Source organism: Pipra filicauda, unplaced genomic scaffold, assembly GCF_003945595.2.
Source record: "Pipra filicauda isolate LSUMZ 115617 unplaced genomic scaffold, ASM394559v2 scaffold478_size463431_pilon, whole genome shotgun sequence".
NCBI classification, from domain to species: Eukaryota; Metazoa; Chordata; class Aves; order Passeriformes; family Pipridae; genus Pipra; species Pipra filicauda.
This window is the reverse complement of record NW_024104618.1, coordinates 431,143-450,294: the sequence shown is the minus strand read 5'-3', so window position 1 is coordinate 450,294 and position 19,152 is coordinate 431,143. Positions and strand designations below refer to the sequence as shown.

The 19,152-nt window shown below is 38.5% G+C and overlaps 1 protein-coding gene and 1 long non-coding RNA gene across 2 annotated transcripts in view; one reads left to right on the top strand and one right to left on the bottom strand.

Moving 5' to 3' along the window:
* The window catches only part of NR5A2 (nuclear receptor subfamily 5 group A member 2), a 77,961-nt gene that overhangs the window by 10,495 nt on the left and 48,314 nt on the right, over positions 1–19,152 (top strand). The window lies entirely within an intron of this gene.
* Positions 9,318–11,604, bottom strand: LOC120324266. The gene is made up of 3 exons (XR_005565433.1): positions 11,566–11,604; positions 10,432–10,468; positions 9,318–9,563 (listed from the first exon to the last, which is right to left on the bottom strand). It is a non-coding gene; the product is annotated as an uncharacterized LOC120324266 (long non-coding RNA).

The following is a 19,152-nucleotide window of genomic DNA, read 5'->3' as shown; positions in this document are numbered from 1 at the left end:
ACTTTACCATCAGGAGTGATGCCTTGCACAACTGGCTTTGAGTTACTGGACAGCATGTTTGCAATTATTTACTGTATCTTTTCACTTCATTTGAAATTTTGTCTTACACACTCGTCTCTTCAATTAATATAAGAGAGCAACTACTTTCCTTTCTGCTAAATTTAGAGAATTGTAGTTAGGAGAATTCAGGAAGAGGATATGATAAAAAATGCTGTCCCAGTCCATCAATGGTTTAGGCCTTATTTGCCCTAGAGATAATAACCCAGCACTGGGATACAGCTTTTAAGTTTTCTCTTTTTCTTTCCTTTTGGCTGAAGACTGGATTTTTTTAAAGAGATCTCAAGGGACAACAAATATGTTTTAAAACTATTTACTGAAATTTTTATCAGCTTATGCTTATCACAGTCTTCTCACTTACTGCTCTACAAATTGTCATCACCTCTTTGGAATACATTATACATTTAAGGATATAAAAGGTAAAAGTATTGACTGGCTAGAACTACCTACAGCATGCACTGCATTTGGAGATGCCCTGTGCATGGATTTAAGTATGTAATTTAAGGCTAATATTCATACTCGGTAAAGGAGCAGATCCTCTCATCTTCAAACATTATTTGAAAAATTAAAGAAGCAAACTAGTCAGGATTAATAATAATACCAGAATAAGATCCAAAGCAGCCAACTGTAATCCAGTAACTTTACCACCTGCTGAAATTTCAAACATCCCTATCTTTCTGGTGAACTTGGAATACTTTATAAGTAGTAATTACATCATAAATTCTGGGGGTTGACATTACATATTACTTTTTTATTCATAATGAGAAATGTTTCTATGTAGTTCTTTATACACAGATGAAATCAGAATACAGAGATAACCTCCCAGTAGACTCACGATGATGATACTAGTAGTAAAGAAGGTCTTTGTTTGCTATTCTGGAGTTGTTGAAAACTCAGTAAATATAAGAGTAAGATACATCCATCTTATCCTCAGCTAAGAAAACTCAGGAATGCCCTGGGGATGCTAGATTTGTAGCCAGCTGTCTTAGCCAGGTGAAAGGTCTTTGTACAAAGCTAAAAAGAAAATATTGCAAGCGTTCCTAGAGTCCAAAGGTTGCTTGGCCCCAAGAAAGGATGCAGACAGCTCCACTGGACTGGTCTTTCCTCATCAGGCCGCATCAGTGAAAATTCAAAAACTACTTCCAGAGCTAAGTATTCCCGAACCCATAAAAGAAAGCAGGCCAGGAAAAACACAGGACCTGCACTGTGGAACAGTTGTCAGGATACCTTCTTCTGGCTGAGGATCAGAATCAACTAAATGTTAATAGTTAAAAAAAAAAGGCACTGAAAGACCGGTGACTCACAAAAAATACTACCTTGACTTATTTGGCTATTTTAGTGAGGATGTCATAGGTCAAAGTACTGTGTGAGCACAAACCCACTTAGTGAATGATTGCAGGAAGAGACAGTGTACTTCATGTTAAAGAAGCTCATCCTACAACTATTCACTGAGTTTGCAAATTTAGGCCATTCATTGATGTCAGACTGTATCAGTTCCGGGACAGATTTCTTGCTATAAGTCTAAAGTTGCCCCTGCTTACATTAGCTGTGGCCTTCAAAGAAATGCACATATCTCAAAAGGACCCTGTCTATAGAACTTGTACTGTGCATGGCAACACAGATGTTTTGGCAGCTCACAAACTAATGAAGGCCTGGCTTTGTATTATGTATTCCTTGTAAGCACAACTATATTATCAGAGTTTCAAATTATTTCTCAAAGAAGTGCAAATAGTGTGAATAGGATTAACAGAACTCCTGGGGTCTCTTAATTTTTTCTGTAAAATCTATTTAGATAGATGTAGTAATGTAATACTTGATACACCAGCTTTAATTTCAAATTTCAGACTCTATGTAGTTAAGTATCAAGAAATGCGTAGAAAAGAAGGAATTGCAGAAATTGAATTATGACACAGAACTAGCACAGAATAGCAAAAGAATAGGTTTTCTGAGTTCCTGATTTTTGAGAAAAAAAATCAGCAGTGAAATACCTTAAAAGATCTCCTTCAGGGTGATGAAAGGTTGATAAAATATTTAGACTAAAGTAATCAAGTGCAATTTGATAACTTAAAGTGCTTTTGGACTTTGTAGTGTATGTGTTTATCAGGACAGGAAATGTAACTTGCATAGCTGATGAAATAAAATTTCTGCAACGTTCTTTCAGTCAGAGGGCTGCCAGAAATTGAGGTCCAGGACAGCCCTTGATTTTGGTAATCACATTAGTTATTCTGTTGTCATGTGCAGCTGCTGGTTTTTAGTCTGTCTTCAGTGTATCTGGATCTGAGAAAAATACCTCAAACATTTAAAAATTTAGAGGAACACTGTAAACTTCATGATGATCTGGCTCTTCTCTGAACAAAGGATGTGATTAAATGCTGTATTTAAGCATGTGGGCATGTCATTTTGCAGCCTTTTTAAATAGTTTGTTCAGTGCTCAGCCTCTGGCACATTTTTTAGGCATAAAAAGAAAGATGACATTCTCCTATGCCCTTCTATGTCACATATGGATACTTTAGTTTCACTCTGCCATACGATGTTGTTATCACCTCTGATAGCAGGAGACTGAGTTCAGTCACTCTGGGTTTAGTAATTTTTCTATCTAATACCCAGTTAAGCGTCACACTGAGATTAAGAACCATGTTCCATATAGGTGTTTTTTGAAAGACTGCCACTTCTACACTTGAGTGGATCCACCATCAGTAGTTCACTAGCAAGCTTACTCAGGTTCCCATGAATAGCCACAATGCAGTAACGAAGTTTTATCACCTATTAGAGAAAATTTGAGCAAGTAACGATTCCTAAAGCTGCCCAGCTCATAAGCAGAGATATAATAAGCTGTGGTATGGACATGATTCCATAGCTACAGCCACTCCTGCTACATGTCCTGAAGCAGGCACTGAGTTAATCAGAGTTTAAGGTATTTGTTACAGAAAACAGAAGTTTAACATTACAGTTAATTGTTTTCCTTCAAAGTGTAAGTTTCCAATTTGTTTGACAATTGCCAGCAGTGACATAGAAAGGTTACTTGGGTGCATTAGCAAATGCATATCATATTGCTGTAGGGCAAGATGAAAAAAATAGTGCTCTTTAGATCTTGCGTGCTGTGAGTAGTCCAAAGTGATGTTAAAGTTAACTCCAACAATAACGGCTGTGCCAACTAAGAAACTGAACAATGAAAGCTCAGCCACATTGACAGTCTGTTGTATTTTCAGACAATTTTTAACCATTATTTTCTGCTATGAAAATTGGAACTTTTTACCAAATGACGGAGAGCTTTGCACGTTAAAAATTAAACAATTCCAGTCTCTCATAAAAATCATAGATTTTGCTTCATAAAGTCACATTTTTGACAACAAAATGACAGATCTTCATTTGCAAAGGTCTCGATTTTTTGCAAGCTTCTGCAACAAACAAACAAACAAAAAAAGGCAAGCCATTTTTCCATCTGCAAATTATGACATTTTACACAACCAGGCAATAAATCTTACTACAGGAAGAGGACTAGTTTCATTCAGATCCAGAGTTTTTGTATGATACCTGTATCATTCAGATCCAGCACTTGTGTATGATACTTGGATGGGATGGTTCCCAGTTACAGTGAAAGTTTGCCTTTATAAATTTATCAAGGCTGTTCAGATTTAAGGATGTTCTTCTGTTAACCTGTAGCCCTTAGGATCACCTACAGTAAGGATGAAATCCCAGCCATGCTGAAGTCACTTACAGACTTCCTATTAGCCCTTCAGAATGCCCTATAGTATAAATGGATGCTCTTCTATATTTTCAAATAGAAGAAGTAAGCTGTCCCAGGTCAAGGGATTATCATCTTTGTACATATATCACTGTGGAGACAGTAGCTCCAAAACAATCCACTCAGGAATAGGGCTGAAAAATGCTGACAAATTACAAGAAAAACAGAGGAAAGTGTGATTTATGAAGAAAGATTAAAAATCCAAATATTCATAGCTTGATGAGGCATCAAATACATCCATATGAAAGCCTTGTAGAAGCACAACATCTGAACTAAACAAGGACCAAGGAGAGTGAGGAACTGCGTAGTTCCTTACCACTGTTATTGGTGCTACCTGTGGTAGTGCCAATAGTATGTTTTCCACAACAGTCAGTCATCAGATTCATTATTGGAGAGAAGGCCTAAAGCTGAGAGCTTTCAAATTGTAAGATCACTCAGAACAGGTTGGACACACTATACAACTATATAAGCACAGGAACATACTAAAGGATTGAAGTATTTTCCATTTCCAATGTCAAAGTTATTATAAAATGGAGTTTCAAATAGAGGCAGTAAAACCAAGAGGCAGACTGCTCTTAAACATCTGTCTGGTATCTCTGTACTCCATACTTTGGCCAGTATGCACTAACAAGTAGATTTTCAGACTTGTAAAATAGAATAACCCATCAATTGCCAGGGAAGTGTGTCATTTTATGCTAGCCAAAAACTTAGTACAAGAGGAAATAATATTTCAAAAATTAATTTAAACCTGAGCACAATTCACGAAATACTCAAATCAATTATAACCATTTGATTTGAACTCCATTACAGCCAACGTGAAGCCAGTGGCCACGTCCAAAATAGGGTACTCAAATAAATGAGTGCAGTGCAGATCTTTGCGTAAAGTGACATGTAACATAGCTATTGACTCCTTCCCACTTCTCCCACACCTGGCTGGAAAGAACAGTTAAAAGCAAGCTGGAGCACAACCACTATTTTTAGGGCAGCCTTTAACCATTCCCTGATATATTTGGTTTTTTTCTAAAAGAAGTCTCTTAATTATCAAGTCTGCAACCATTTCAACTGGGAATAAAAAGCACAGTTTTGTTCAGCTAAATCACAACACACCTTCTTATACCACATTACAGAATTGATTTTAAACATTTACTCTACCTGTGCTATAGAAACCACTGGGTATCACAGCCCCATCACCTCAGCGCGACTGAGGGGCAGGGGCTGCCACTTCCCACCCGAACCAGGGCTGGTCTTGGGGATGCTGCCAGGACCATCCCACTCCATCACCCTCAGAGAGGCCCTTGAGAGCCCCAAGGGCAAGGCAGGATTTGAAAGGACGAGGCAAGGGCAGACACAGGCAGTGAGGGAGCTCAGGGGGGGCATCGCTGGAGCCTGAATGGTGCCGTGGGTGGGGCCCAGGTGGGACCATTAGGGGTGTTGGGGCTTGCAGCTGAGGGGCTGTGCCCAGCGCAGGGCGTCAGCAAATAACATATGAGAAACCCCGAAAAAAGTGGCAAAGTCAAGGGCCACGGCTTTGCTCCTCTCACGCGTTCTTTCTCCCGAGGCTGACTCCTGGCCACGTAAAAGGGGTCCGGGCTCCAACCCGAGGTGCCGCGCCAGGAGCCGCTCTGCCGCCCGGGGGTCCGCGCTCGAGTCCCGAGGCAGGGCAGGGCAGGGCAGGGCAGGGCAGGGCAGGGCAGGGGTGTGTCGGGGTCGATACTCAGCCCTGGGCTCCAGGCGTGTGGAGCTCCAGCTGCCTTCCCTGGAAAGGAGCCGCTTCCCTCCCTGTGTCTCCTTTAGGAGCGGGTTGCATGGGCTGCTCTGTCCCCCACCAGCCCAGCCAGGCACACTGCTCCTGTGTAAAACAGAGACAGGGACACAGCAATCGGTTCTGTCCTCAGCAGACGTGCAGCCCTTACCTCAGCCCGTCCATGTCCGAGTGGGTGGCAGCATCAAGGAGAGGAGAGAGCATTTGTGCTGAAAGGCAGACTGCCAGTTAGTTTTGCTTTAACGTTTCCCCAAATCCAGCTGCTTTCAGTGGAGTTGGAAGATACTCACCAAATTTTTCCTTAAAATGTTCTTTATTTGCTATTTTGAAATAGGGACTGAAATGTGTTCCAATTGGTGTCACCACAGGCACGTTTGTAGAAAAACTACAGAAGAAACAATCGAGGCGATAAGGAATTAAGGAAAACTAAGAAGGAGATAAAATACAGAGCAGATGGGAAAGTGAGGCTATAATTTTATGTAGACTATCTCAGTGTCTCTTTTCCACCAACAAATGGTGGAAGTTCAGTTATAGGTGGTTAGAAAAACATCAGGGCAAACAAATATTTAACACCATGTCTTGGATACACCCCAATCGTTATGCAACCATTACAGACAAAAAAAAGGGATACCAAAAATTAGTAAAATAAAATACCAATATTCATATTGCAGTGAAAAAAAAAAATTCATTTTGTTTAATTCTGGAATTGTCTGTTGTACCCATCAGTCGGAGAGGGAAAGAAACTAAAATCTGTTTTCGGAAATTCAGAAATAGAAAAATGCTTTTTACATCTAAATACAGCTCTTGCATTTGTTGAAAGAAAAGTTACTTTGATATTTGTTGCTAAATAAAATCTTGGATCAAGTAAACTTAATTAAAAAAATTAGTTAAGGCAACAATAAACACAGGAAATATACATGAATAAAGTGTTCTAAAAGTCAGGCAACTCTTTTAAGACTATAAATATCACCTAAGCGAGGCCACTATAATTAGCAAAGGGTGAACAAAAGAAGACATCCAGAAATAGATGGGGAGGGGGAGGTTGGGAGGGTGAAATGTCTTGGTTAACCTTATTCGAGTGTTCTTTCCATAGCATAGGAAATGGTTCCAGCTAGCTCATGAGTTCTGTTGGTATTAACTGATTTTTAAAAGGACATTTCCATGTTGTCTGTATGCCAAGAAATTCTTTTACTGGCGTGTTTGCTGAATACAGGAAACATCGCCCTAACTAAGTGACACTGAATGTGACAAAGAATTGTATCTTTATTCTGGTGTTTCAGTCAACACAGTCTCTTTGTTTCAGCTGGAAACCTTTCGGTATTTATTGGGGAATACTTACTGCAGTCTTGCAGTTTGTCCTGAGTAATGAGCAAACACAGTGGCTGGTGGTGCTGAGTCATAATCCCTCACCACTCAAGAAGCAGCTTGCTGCATCCCTTGGGCAGCAGCTGATTAGTCTGAGGGATGATCCAGCACTTTAGTGGAGGTAGAGACAGGGCACTCTAGTCACACACTAATCTACTTCATCTCTCTTCAAGGTATGGGCAGAAAAGACTAACAGTGCTGGGAATCTTCCTTGTCTCCATGCTATAGCCAGAATTCCTTGTGTGAGGAAATAAATGTGTACCTACAACTGCTTACTATCCTAAAGAGAGAGATGAACAAGTCAGTCTTTTATATAGTAATTTTCTGTGTAAGTCAGGCTGTGCTTATAGGCCCAGTCTTGTACTGAGTATCAGAAGAAAGCTTTACTGAAGCCAATGAGAATTTGTCTGAATATGAAGTGCAAGTGAAGGTCTTGAATAGTGTATTTCCATTTTCACTCACAGCATTTGACAGTTTCCTGTTTTCTTCCATAAAGCTGCCTGTGTCAAGCATTTCAGTTTCATTTGCTCCGTGTTATTTCTATATGCCCTTTTTATTATCTATTTTCTCTTTTCCTTTCTCTTTCTCAGGAACTGTGCTAGTGCCACAGCCACTACATAGGCAGCAGTAACTGCAATTATTTGTGGCTCCGAGCTCCACTGACCGCAGAGATCTTCAACAGTCAGTGGTTTCAGTGACAAGCCCTCAAATTCCTTGTTCCCCCTTTTTGGAAAAGGTGGAAATATTTGAGAAAATGGTTCAGAGTGGGTGGGTCAGGCAGGCCAGCAGTCATAGCTTGATACTTCTGGAGCTCAGTGAAAATTGCAGTAAAACCACAAAGATATTAAATCCTAAGTATTAACTTTCCTTCATGTAACAGCAAAAACATGTAGAAAGAATAACAGGTGACAATCATGCAAAGTTTCTGTTTCTGCTCCCATTTGTCTGTGCAACAGTTTTAGGGCAGTTAAAATTGTGGGAGAGGGTAGGGTTGTAGTAGACAGGCTGCTTGCTGGGAGGCATGAGACTAAATTACATGGTAGTGCAAATCATCTAGCGTACAAGTGGAAGCCAAAACTAATGTGTAGTTCATACCCAGGTCACCACAGTATAAAATAGTTTCAGCTTCTTTTTTAAGGACTCCACAGTAACTGATGTGCCTTATATCTACGCGTGGAGAAGAGAGCAGTAGATAGAAAGCCAGCTGCTCACAAACAAATACTAATGGAGTATTGTTTGGCTTAGTACACACCATACTCATGAAAAACAAAATCAGGCAATTTTCTGCATTTGAGGCTGAGACCTAGAATCTCCTAACACTATTTTGAATATTGGCCATATTGCTAAGATTCTACACAGACTTTCTAGTCTTTGAGCCATCCAAAATTGCTCTAAGGAGTAGCACTGCCTTTCTGCTGCAAGACTTTGAAAACAAAACAACAAGAATATTAACAACAGCAACAACAGTAATAACAACTTTAAGTAGAAATAAACACACGGCAATTACTTTACATTGCTTTGGACCCATCATTCACAAGATGGGTTCTGGTTTGGCAGGTGTGGTCAAGGACAATGTTGTCTCCTGACTAGGAATGAACTTTCGGAAAGAACGTTCCCAGTAGGAAGGTTTAGACCTCAAAGCGAGTGTTTACGTGACTAGCTCATTTGGTAACATTGAACAGCATTTATTTTTAATTTGCATGCCTCTCCTTTAAGTAATACCCTTCTCCTCTTGACTTCACTGAGAGCTCCACATGTTTTGCCTTTGATTCCGCTGCATGCTGACAACTCTAATTAGTGTTAACAGGAGTTTCAGTGGAGTTTCTCATTCTCCCTCTTTCTCTGTAAAACAGTTTACAGATTGGGAGTTGGAGCTATATCAAACTGGTACATGGTACCTATCAGGAATGTATCTTCCTGTCTGCTCTGTCCCTGGCAAAATGGAACTCAAACTTTTTTTTCAGGCTGCATAACAATGGTGGCATAACTATGAGAAAAATGACATTGATCATTTTAACGAACTCCCCTCAGTTGTGAAAAGACTGCTTAGTATTGGTTTTGATTTTTAACAGTAAAAATTTCAGCTAGTTAACACAGTCTTTCTCTGTAAGTTGCTGTCATAGTAACTTGGTGCAATAAATGAGTTAGCTCAGTTCTCTAGGGCTAGAACCTGCAGTTCATACTGAACCTCAGTCTGTTCTGCCCTGTAGAAACTGCTTTGAATTTCAGAGATATTTTGTACAGGGAAGAAATACTGTTCCATTTTGAGATTTTAATCTCAGACTTTCATGCACATATGTACAGACAGACACGATGAACAGAAGCCCCCTTTCTTCTTCTTCCTAAGAACTATTGCATTTGGCTTTCTGTGCTCACATAACCCTCCTTCCAATATTTCAAAAGACACAGAATTTCCCAGCATGATGATAAAGTTTTCCTGTGTTCCAATAATAAAAGTTGAATGTACCAGTAATTTCCAGTTCCTCTGTGGTCGGGCAGCCTGTGAAGACTAAATCAGAAGTATCCAACCTGCAGTATCAGTGTGGGAGTCGGAAACAGATGTTCACCGGACAATACAATTTGTTGTCACTGTCGATACTATATGGCACTTTTCCCAACAAAAATTGTCTGTAGCTGAAAAGGAATGTAGGGAATGATTCACGCTCCAAATTATTATTTGTTAAATTACTGTTAATGTTAAATACTCTTTGTTTTGCTTTGTTTAAAATGTCTGAATCGAGGAGGCACAAGCACTCAAAATACAATTAACTGGGGTTGTAGCATCTGTATACTCTGTGAACCAATTAATTTAAGGCTTTTTTCATCAAGACAAGACATTTTAAAACCAAGAGTCAAATTCTCTTCTTTAGAATCAGGGTACCTTAACTTTTAATTTTGTAAAATATTTGCTCAGTAACTATTTACATAAAAAGCACATGGCAAGAGGTAAATGAGACAAATAATTTTGTGCATATTTGAGTGTGTATCTATGAAAATTAAAAATTATTATATTCATATAATAGTATTTTTATACATATAATAACATCCTAAAGTAGTTTATGCCTTGGAAATTCTAATATGCCATTTGGGCATTCAAAACTGATCAAACACTCAAATGAAAAGTCCTCTATTAGCATATGATAGTAACATATGATGCCTAGCCTTGATTTCCAAATTTCATGAATATTACAAAAGCAGAAGCACAAGATCATACTTACTGTAAAAGGCAATGGATTGGGTTAGGTGCTTTGTAAATTAAATATTAATTTTTTCAGGGATACATCAAATATATGGGAAAAAAGAGGATGTATAAAGCCAAATGATATCCAGCCTAAACACAAATTAATATATTCAGTAGAAGTGTCAAAGAGAGAGCTAAAGATCTGAATGCCAAAAACCTTGGATATAGCACCTATATTTACATGAAAAAGTAACACTAGGTATTTTCGAAAATGAAGACACTGGGGATTTGGAGTTCACTGAAACCAGGGACAAAACTCACATGCAGCCGCTGACTGTTGTATCTCTAGCAGGCTTTCCTTAGAGATATTAAAAAGAGGAAAAGGTATGTTTAATCACAAAGCCTGAACAAGAACAAATGATTCTAGCACTGTAAAATCAAACAGTTGTCTTATTTTTACAAATGCATGTGGTAACACTTCACACTAATGTTTTTGTAATACTGATTTTGCATTTACTGTGTTTACATGTCAGCATGTGATGAGACAGAATGAAATAGCTGATGAGGTAACATTTAGCACACATGTAAGCAATGTGCTGAATTTTTGTGTGTCTGTATATGTGTATTTTCACATACATTCTTGGGTCAAACTGAGTTTTTCATCAACTAAGTGTGGGCAAGTGCCAAAGTGATTTAGGATTAGAATGGGATTTAGGCTGATCTAGCTACGGTTGTATTTCTCATTTCATCATCGTGCCAGGAATACTGTGACAGTTGTGGGTTTTCTTTAATTTATGAAATAGACAAAATTAAATGCCCATACCAGACATACTGTTTGGTTATGGGGAGTGAAAGAGAAACACTGGGTTAGGCCTTATTCTTTTGTCTGCACCCAGAAGAGTCTTGAATGTACAAAACAGCTGGGAAACTTCCTTTGTAGCACACAGCTTGAAAAATGAACTCAAGACTTTTTTTTTTTAAAATCAGTCTGATTAGGCTTATTTCAAGTGACTGTTATTCTAGTTCTGCAGTATATCTCTTTGTAAAATATGAATCAGTACAGAAGTGTGTTTTCTGGGTGCATTACATCATTTTTAATACTAACTCTACTCCTATTTTTGCCATTGTGATAGTTGAATTCCAATAAATGTTTTAGACTTTGAAGACTTGTCATTGCAATACCAGAGACAGCACGTGCTCATACAAAGTTTTAGTACTACTTATAATTTCAAAAATTAGTGGATTAAAACAGACTCATTTGCAAAATCGATTAATCTGCCATTTTCAATCATGCTGCTTTTTATGTGTTAATTTTTATCTACTGAATGGCATTTTGCTTTCTCTCTTCCTCAATTTAATTACCCTTTTTGAAAAAGAGAGGCTTCAGAAGGAGGCAAATTTTAATGTGCAGGTTACAGGAAAGATTTCCAAAGAGATGAGAGAAAAAGAGGTTACTGAAATTAGCAGGACTGTGTCCCGCCCGCCAGCGAGCGGAGTGAGCAGCATTCGGAGGAGAGGAAACCCTTGGCCACCTTATAGTGTGGCTGTGTACACCAGAGTTAGTTAGAGTGCTCTGAATCTCATCTTTTGATCTCGGGCGATATTTTTCTCTGTTATGTCACAGAGGTCACCTGGCTCATGTGTGACAAACTGCCTGCATAAGTCACAGTGCCAGTGGCAGAGATTTGTAACCATGTCCCTGGTCCATTGCCTTTGAATTATTTCGCAGGCCCTCTGCTTTACATTTACACTCTGTCGGAAGATGAACAGGGGAAGGGAGTAAAATCAAGGGCAGGGTCTCATCCTGAAGGACAAGGGGAAACAGGTGGAAGGTTAATGGCCCTGGAGCGTATCCACAAGCCTCTCAGGCTTGATATATGGGCCTCAGGCCTAAAACGGGCATTGGCTTTCAAAGATATATTATTTCATTTGAGGAGAGACATTCTGGAGTTCCTGCATTTGTCTGCTGATAGATGATCCTCTGTCCACAATTGGTTATGGCGTGTGAGTTTTCCTTGGGCCTGCTCCCGTACATAAAAATTTTGCTGAGCTCTCCAACCTTTCGCATGCCTGTGAGAATGGGACGTGTGCGGGCCTTTTGGCAGGCGGCTGGATTTTTGTTGCTGCTATTTTCGTAGTTCCTTTTGAAGCGCCAGGCAAGTGGGGGATGAAAGGCACTTCTGTTCATTCATACACGGCTGGGAAGGGGCAGCTTCACAAGGACGAAAATGGGGCACAAGAAGATGTGAGGGACCCATTATGCAGACGTGTGTCTGCAGCCCAGGAGGAAGTCACTCCTTCTGACCCCATATTTTATACCGGCACACACCCGCAGAAAGATAAAAACGGGGAAATGATTTACATAATTTTTATGACCTCTCTTCTTTTATTATATTACAGTTCTGTTAGGGTTTTGGCATGTGCTCCAGCTCTTGGGCAAAAAAACTATGATAGTAACTCCATATCTTAAAATTACATTTACTGAGGCCCTCCTCCAGAACACTTACCTCAGGCACCATGGGAAAATGAGACATTGCTGCCCATGTCCTAGCAAAAGCCCAGAGGACCCAGAGCTGGTTCTGCTGAATGCAACAGGACCACACTGCGGGCAGGGCAAAGCCCGAGCAGGACCTGGACCTGTTCCGTCTGTTGTGCCCGGCTGGAAGAGGCACTTAGGCATGTATGGAGGAGCCTGGTGTGGCAAAGGCCTCGGTTCACAGAGGGAGCAAGTCCTGCATTCCTATGGCGTCTTCTGTCATTGCATAACTGCTGTAAATTGCAGGAAAATCTGTTTAAAAACCAAAGAGTTTAACAAAAAATCCCAAACCCCTTAATATATATTATGGTTTAGCATAGCCTGCATAACAGATTGCTGTTATCCTGATTTTTACCTGATTGTAGTTACTGTTATAGGATTATGTCTCTAAGACCTATTACTCCATGACAGCATGATTTAAGGAAAGTAGGGTGTATATTTTCACTACATAAACTATATTCATTTAGATTTCATAACAAATAACTTTTCAGTTTCAGTAGATAGATTTTGCTTGAAAGAATTCACATTAATTATGCTTAAATATCTCCTAGTTCTACCTTTTTTATTTTTCCTGTGCTGCTAAAAAAGCAAAGTAAGTGCAGTATATATGTTGTAAGTATATGTTTGTTTGCTTTGGTTTTGCTACAGTAAAATTTGTACTTACTTAAGTTGTAAAATATTTTTACAGTGTTGTTTGAGTAATTAAGATCTGCTTTTGCTATCACTTAAGTCAATTGTTAAACTCTCAGCACTCCACTGCAAGCAAGATCGGGTGCATTCTGCATTTCAGTCACTTTCTGTAGAAAACGTGCTGGTGCAATGCAATTACTGTTTCTTCATTTAGTGTTCTGCAGAGTTTTAGTTAGACAAGTGAGCTAAAAACTTGAGAGATATTTAGCATCTCCTGCAGCAGTAGGAAGGAAATCTGAGGACTTGTTAAAAGGAAAGATTTAGGAGCAGAAATTCTGCAGAGAGAACTGAACAGAGTGTTAGCAGGCAGGAGGATCTGCTTTTCCACTTGTTGCTTTGATAACGGATAAAAGGCTGTCATGAACTGCAGGCTACCAGCTGGGAGCAGATAGAGTAATCCCAGCAGAGGGCTGGCCCCAAACTACACAGGCATTCTTTTAAATCTTCGAGACCATAGGAAAGTTGTTTTTCCCCTACCATTGTCATCATTATTCATGATGATGTGTTCCACCCCAGTTTAAAATGTTGGTCTAGAAAATCTACTTTACAATACTTTTCTGTTTGAAATATAAGCAAATATCACGTAGAAAGATATTTCAGCTATTTCACTCAACTACCTAAAGATTCCCAAAATAAATTCCAGAGAACTGGATCTGCCATCACATACCACTGCTGTAAGAAATCTCTGTCATTTGATTGTAAAGGTATATTGTGCCCAACGTGCAGATAATCATAGGAACAATTTGGAACCTATGTCTTCCTTGTAATCAACACACTTGATAAATGAAATCTAGAGGATGTGTTACTTGAAAGAGAATGGCAAGAGAATGTCATTTGTTAGAAAATGAGCCCAAGCGACCCCTGCACGGCACCAGTGCAGGCAAACACAACAACAGACAGAGCCCAGCAAACCCCTTCACATGGAGCCGTACTGATGTGCATTGTGCCACCAAGGTCATGTTACCAACATGCTTAGACACAGGCAGGACTGGGCCAATAGCATTTGTTAGCATGTGTACAGATGCTTGACAAGCCGTGGTGTTTCAACCTGCCATTATTGAAGAGAAAGAACAAAAAATACTTGAAGCTCCGATTGTCATTCTATACTGTTCATTTTAATGATATATGTAGGGGTCTAGCTTACTTTGTATTCTTATGTGTAATTACCCATATAAAAAAACACCACTCATTAGTGTTCTGTTCCACTGACTTAATTATACCCCTTAATTAAATCTTGACTAACTGGGGGTCACTGCAGTGTCAGTGGGATTTGTCACTGTTTGTCAGCAGGTGTCTGGTCACATCTATTTCTGGTTTCCCTGTTGCTGTATGCTGTTTAAGAGCACAGTCTTTTCTAAATGCAAAGGACAATTATGCATTACCTTGCTGTGTTTTGTTCCTTAAAGAAACATCAGTGAATCTGTTCTGTAATACTAGCGCTCTCCCAATCTTTATGTACAGGAGATGGGGAATGTAGCAAATATAAACCTTTTCAAAACACAGCTCATTACTTCACTTATGCTCCTTTTCAAAGGCTTAGTCTTCCTACACTTAAAAGACATGGTCTTATTAATTTATCAAATAATCTTATGTTCAACAGGCATAAAACTATCTTGCAAATATCAATCCAGGGATACTTCTCCTTTTCCCTATCTCCTAAACATGAAATGAATTTGAAACATGACCAGCAAGAATGAGCTAAATCAATATTACATGCATAACAAATACTACATGGCATGTGCTGCTATTGCTGTGCTGCTCTGAGTCAGAAGACCGAAGCTCCCGACTCACTGTTCCCTGAATAATTCAATTGGAGTTCTGCATGTGCAATAAGTGCATAATAGCGCCATTTCTGTCTATTTCAAATTTGCATGTTTTGGGTTTGTTATTTTAGAAAGTTACTTAGGGGAAATATAATTCCCCTGTTTACGCATATAATAGGTACCTAATGTTCATCTGAATAATTGATTAGTCAAGTCAGGCTTTCATAATTAGCTATCGGCTTTCCAGTGTAAGCCCACAAAACACTTGTCAATCTACAGACATTTTTAATTTATTAATATATTTATTATCAAAAGAACTGCAGTAGTTACCTAGAAAGCATTTATTATTTATTCTGTCGAGGCTGAAAAAGCATTTAGATTCTAGACATGTATTTTGAATCTATTGTAACTTTCCCAGAAGATTATTTTTTTGTTCTGAAAGTTTTCATAAATGTTCTCTGCCTGTAAGAACTTGCTTACAGTGGAAATTGGAAAGAGGGTTTTCAAAAAAAAAAAATCCATTCCTAGGTTACACAGAAGCTAGTGACATATTTCACTAACTATAAAACAATGTATATTTCTTATTTTTACTCAGATACCTAACAACGATCTAAATAAATGCCACTAGTAGACATCCTTAATGCAGCCACAGACTCTGTGACCAGACAGATGTATCTGTTGATAGCACAAGTGTGACAGTGATATTGCAATTATGAGTTGTGCAGCTGTATGGTAAATTGAAGAATTATAAGATAAATTGTATTTATCATGAACTTCATGATGCCATTTGAACTCTACCACTATTCCACTTTTGCTTCTGCATGTTCCTGACCAGTTTTCAAGTGGTTGTTTTTAAAGGAAAAGGACATCCTCCTTACTCTAGAAGTGTATTTTGAGCCCAATGGTGTGAAGTTTATAAACCAAACCATTTGATTGTGAAATCCAGAATGATTGTTCAGTTCTTACTAGAAGTATACTAAAGATTGAACATCCCATAAAACAATAGGACTAGAAATCTTTTGATTTATATTATTGAGAAACAAATTTTATGTTTCCATTGGGAGGCAGCATTTACTTCTAGCACTTCTTGAGTGTGAGACACTGAATTTTTAAAAGATAGCATTATTATTATTTATAGAAAAGGTATTTTAGTTCTATATATGCTATGTTTACTTTCCCTGGCTCCTGTTCAGAAGAATAACCTTCATTTTAGTGAAAATATATAAGCATCAGCTTCCCATCAGTGAGATCAGGACGAGTGCTTTTCTGAATCAAAGTCCTTCTGATGCCTGTACTGTTTGAAGTGTATTAAGTTCTGTGCTTTGTAAGTTGAAAGATACAAATATAATATCAGAATTCTAAACCCCTTTTAGATCTAAAACACTTCTATTATAGAATAGCTTTTTAGTTTGTTTGGAAAGAACATGATGAAAAAACCACAACATAGTGGTAGGAAAAAAGTATGCCCATTTTGGTGGTGTGATTTATTTAATTGTGGTTCACCACTTCAAATTATGTGGTTTCACAGAATTCACAGAAGTCCTTGAGCAATACTACAGCATCTTGTATACCACAAGTATTATGTATATACTCTCAGTTTCTACTGGAAGGTAGAAACAATATTAGAATCCTTCTCTTTAAGAAGTTTGGTAACATAACTCCCATTGAAAAATGCAAATATATTTCTAAGGGTGTCATTATAAAGTCCGTCCTCCACAATGTATATATCTTGTACTAATATAAAATTCTGTTATCTATTTTATATCCACTGCAAAATAATCAAAAATCAAGTGCTACATTGCAAAGAACACAGTATGTATGTAGGATTCAGAGCCATGTTTGCAACTGCTGTTTTAGTTTTCTCTATAACATTTGTACAGTGTTAACATTTCAATCAGTGTTATATAAGGATTTTCTATTAGGATATTTTTAAGCATAGTTTTTTCTACCTGGAAAGCATTTATAATTTAGGCTGGTATGCTAATTAGGGATTTGAGCTGTGTGAGCATGGAAATGTCTGCATTCTCACTATTAACGTGCAAAGTTCTCAGCAGTTCCCGAGTCTGTTACCCCGAGTTCAGAAACATTTCCCAGTGGTATTGTATGGCTAGCTCGGTTCTTCCATTTAGATTTTGAAAGAGCATTGTTTTCAGAAAGTGTTTTACACCTGGAAATAGATGTGTCTGCTAAACAGATTCATATTTGCATCATTAGACAGGTGATCTGATCACAAGGCGGAAGAGAGATCATATACATAAACAATGAATTAAAGCCCTGAATAGGATTGCTAAGGCTGTTTTTCTAGGTTACAGCTAAATGAGGGGCCATTATGTGGGCTTTCAGATAGACTCACAAAGCTCTTATCTGTATAAACCTGATAGATCTGCCATTATTCTTAGTGACTAACAGAAGTTATATCATTCAGTTTCATTAAAAATGCATTAATCCTTTTTTAGTAACCTTTTCCTAATTCATTGATTCAATTATACAATGAACAATAAAAATGTTTGGTATAATAAAAATACAGTATTAAGAGTGTGTTATATACATAAATATTTCATTGCAATGAAATTATTCAGGGTTAAAAATATTAACAATATTAATATCATGCTCCGAGACAAGAAAAGTGTACTTTATTTTCAGCGTCTCTGAAATTATAAATCAAAAGGATGAGTCTTTAAAATGTGAGTCCCAAAGTACTTGGTTATAGTATTACTTGTGGTCACTTCATGTACAGACTTCCTGTACAGTTGGTGACACTTACCAGCACAGGTTGATTGAGGGACAGAAGAGTTTTTGGTATGTATGCACATATTGCTCGTAAATATCATGAAGCCAGGCTCCTTCTTATCAGCTCAATTCTCCCCAAAGTCACTGTCCTCTGAAACGTCCTAAATGAAAACAGACTGACTCCCACAGTTGGACCTTGAGTTAACACAAGTATTGGGAACATCTTGCTTGGTGAAGGTACACTCAGAGCATGGCAGCACTCTGAGCAACTTTCACAGCAGTGGCAGCTTCCACTTACACCAGCTAAATAATTCAGACCACCAGGACTCCAGTATAGCTCTCAGTCTGGTAGTTCACCCAAGACTTCAATTGATTTTGACACAGCTAGCACTTTTTATCATTTTGTACTTGGGTTTTTTTATTAATTTCTGTGTCAGGAGAGCAAACTATCATTTGGTTGTATTATACCGTTCTCTCAAATGCCAATAGCCAGGCGTGGCTGAGCCGGTGCCTGTGCGACACACTTGATGTTGCTGCTCCTGTGAAAATCTGGTGTGATTTCTGCATGCATTCCAAGACTAGAGGAGCAGAAAGCACTTCATATTTTCATTAGTCATCCCTTTACAGATTTACTTTTAATTCTTTCAGCAAAGCAGATTATTAAAAGCAATGACCTGAGGTCTTCATTCAGATATCAGACTTGCAATCCTGTATAATATGCGCCGCAGGGCAGAGGTCACACTGACGAGTCTGTTAATGTAGTCACTCTGGGATAAGATCAATCTCCATACTTCACCATATTGATCTAATAGCTCATTGGCACTTCCCTCTTTGAATTGATTAGCTCATGTGTGAAAAGAGATTGATGGGTTTGTGACCCTGAGGAGTCTGTCAGGGGCACACCCATGGCAGGGGAAGTGCATGTTTTCACTGCTTCATTTGGGTGGCTCATTACCTGGATGCCTCACGGGGAATAAGGGTCATAACGTTGTTTTATGAATTATTTACAAGAAAATATCAGGGGGTTGTTTTATTTGATGCTCTACCTGTACTGAATCCATTCTAAACAGAGCATGAAAAAATACACATAAATGGCCAAAGGTACCAAACATTTGTGTAAAGGGAACCACGGCATATAAGTGACCTTAAAAAGCAATTTTACTAATATAAGGTAATCATAATAGATATGAGGGTAGGAATAGACTTCATGGGTCACCTAGTCCATTCCCCTTATGCAATGACAGAATATTGATGATATCTAGAAATGAATTACATTTTAATTGCATATTCTGGATAAGTACTTATAGTGAATCTAGTTCAGAC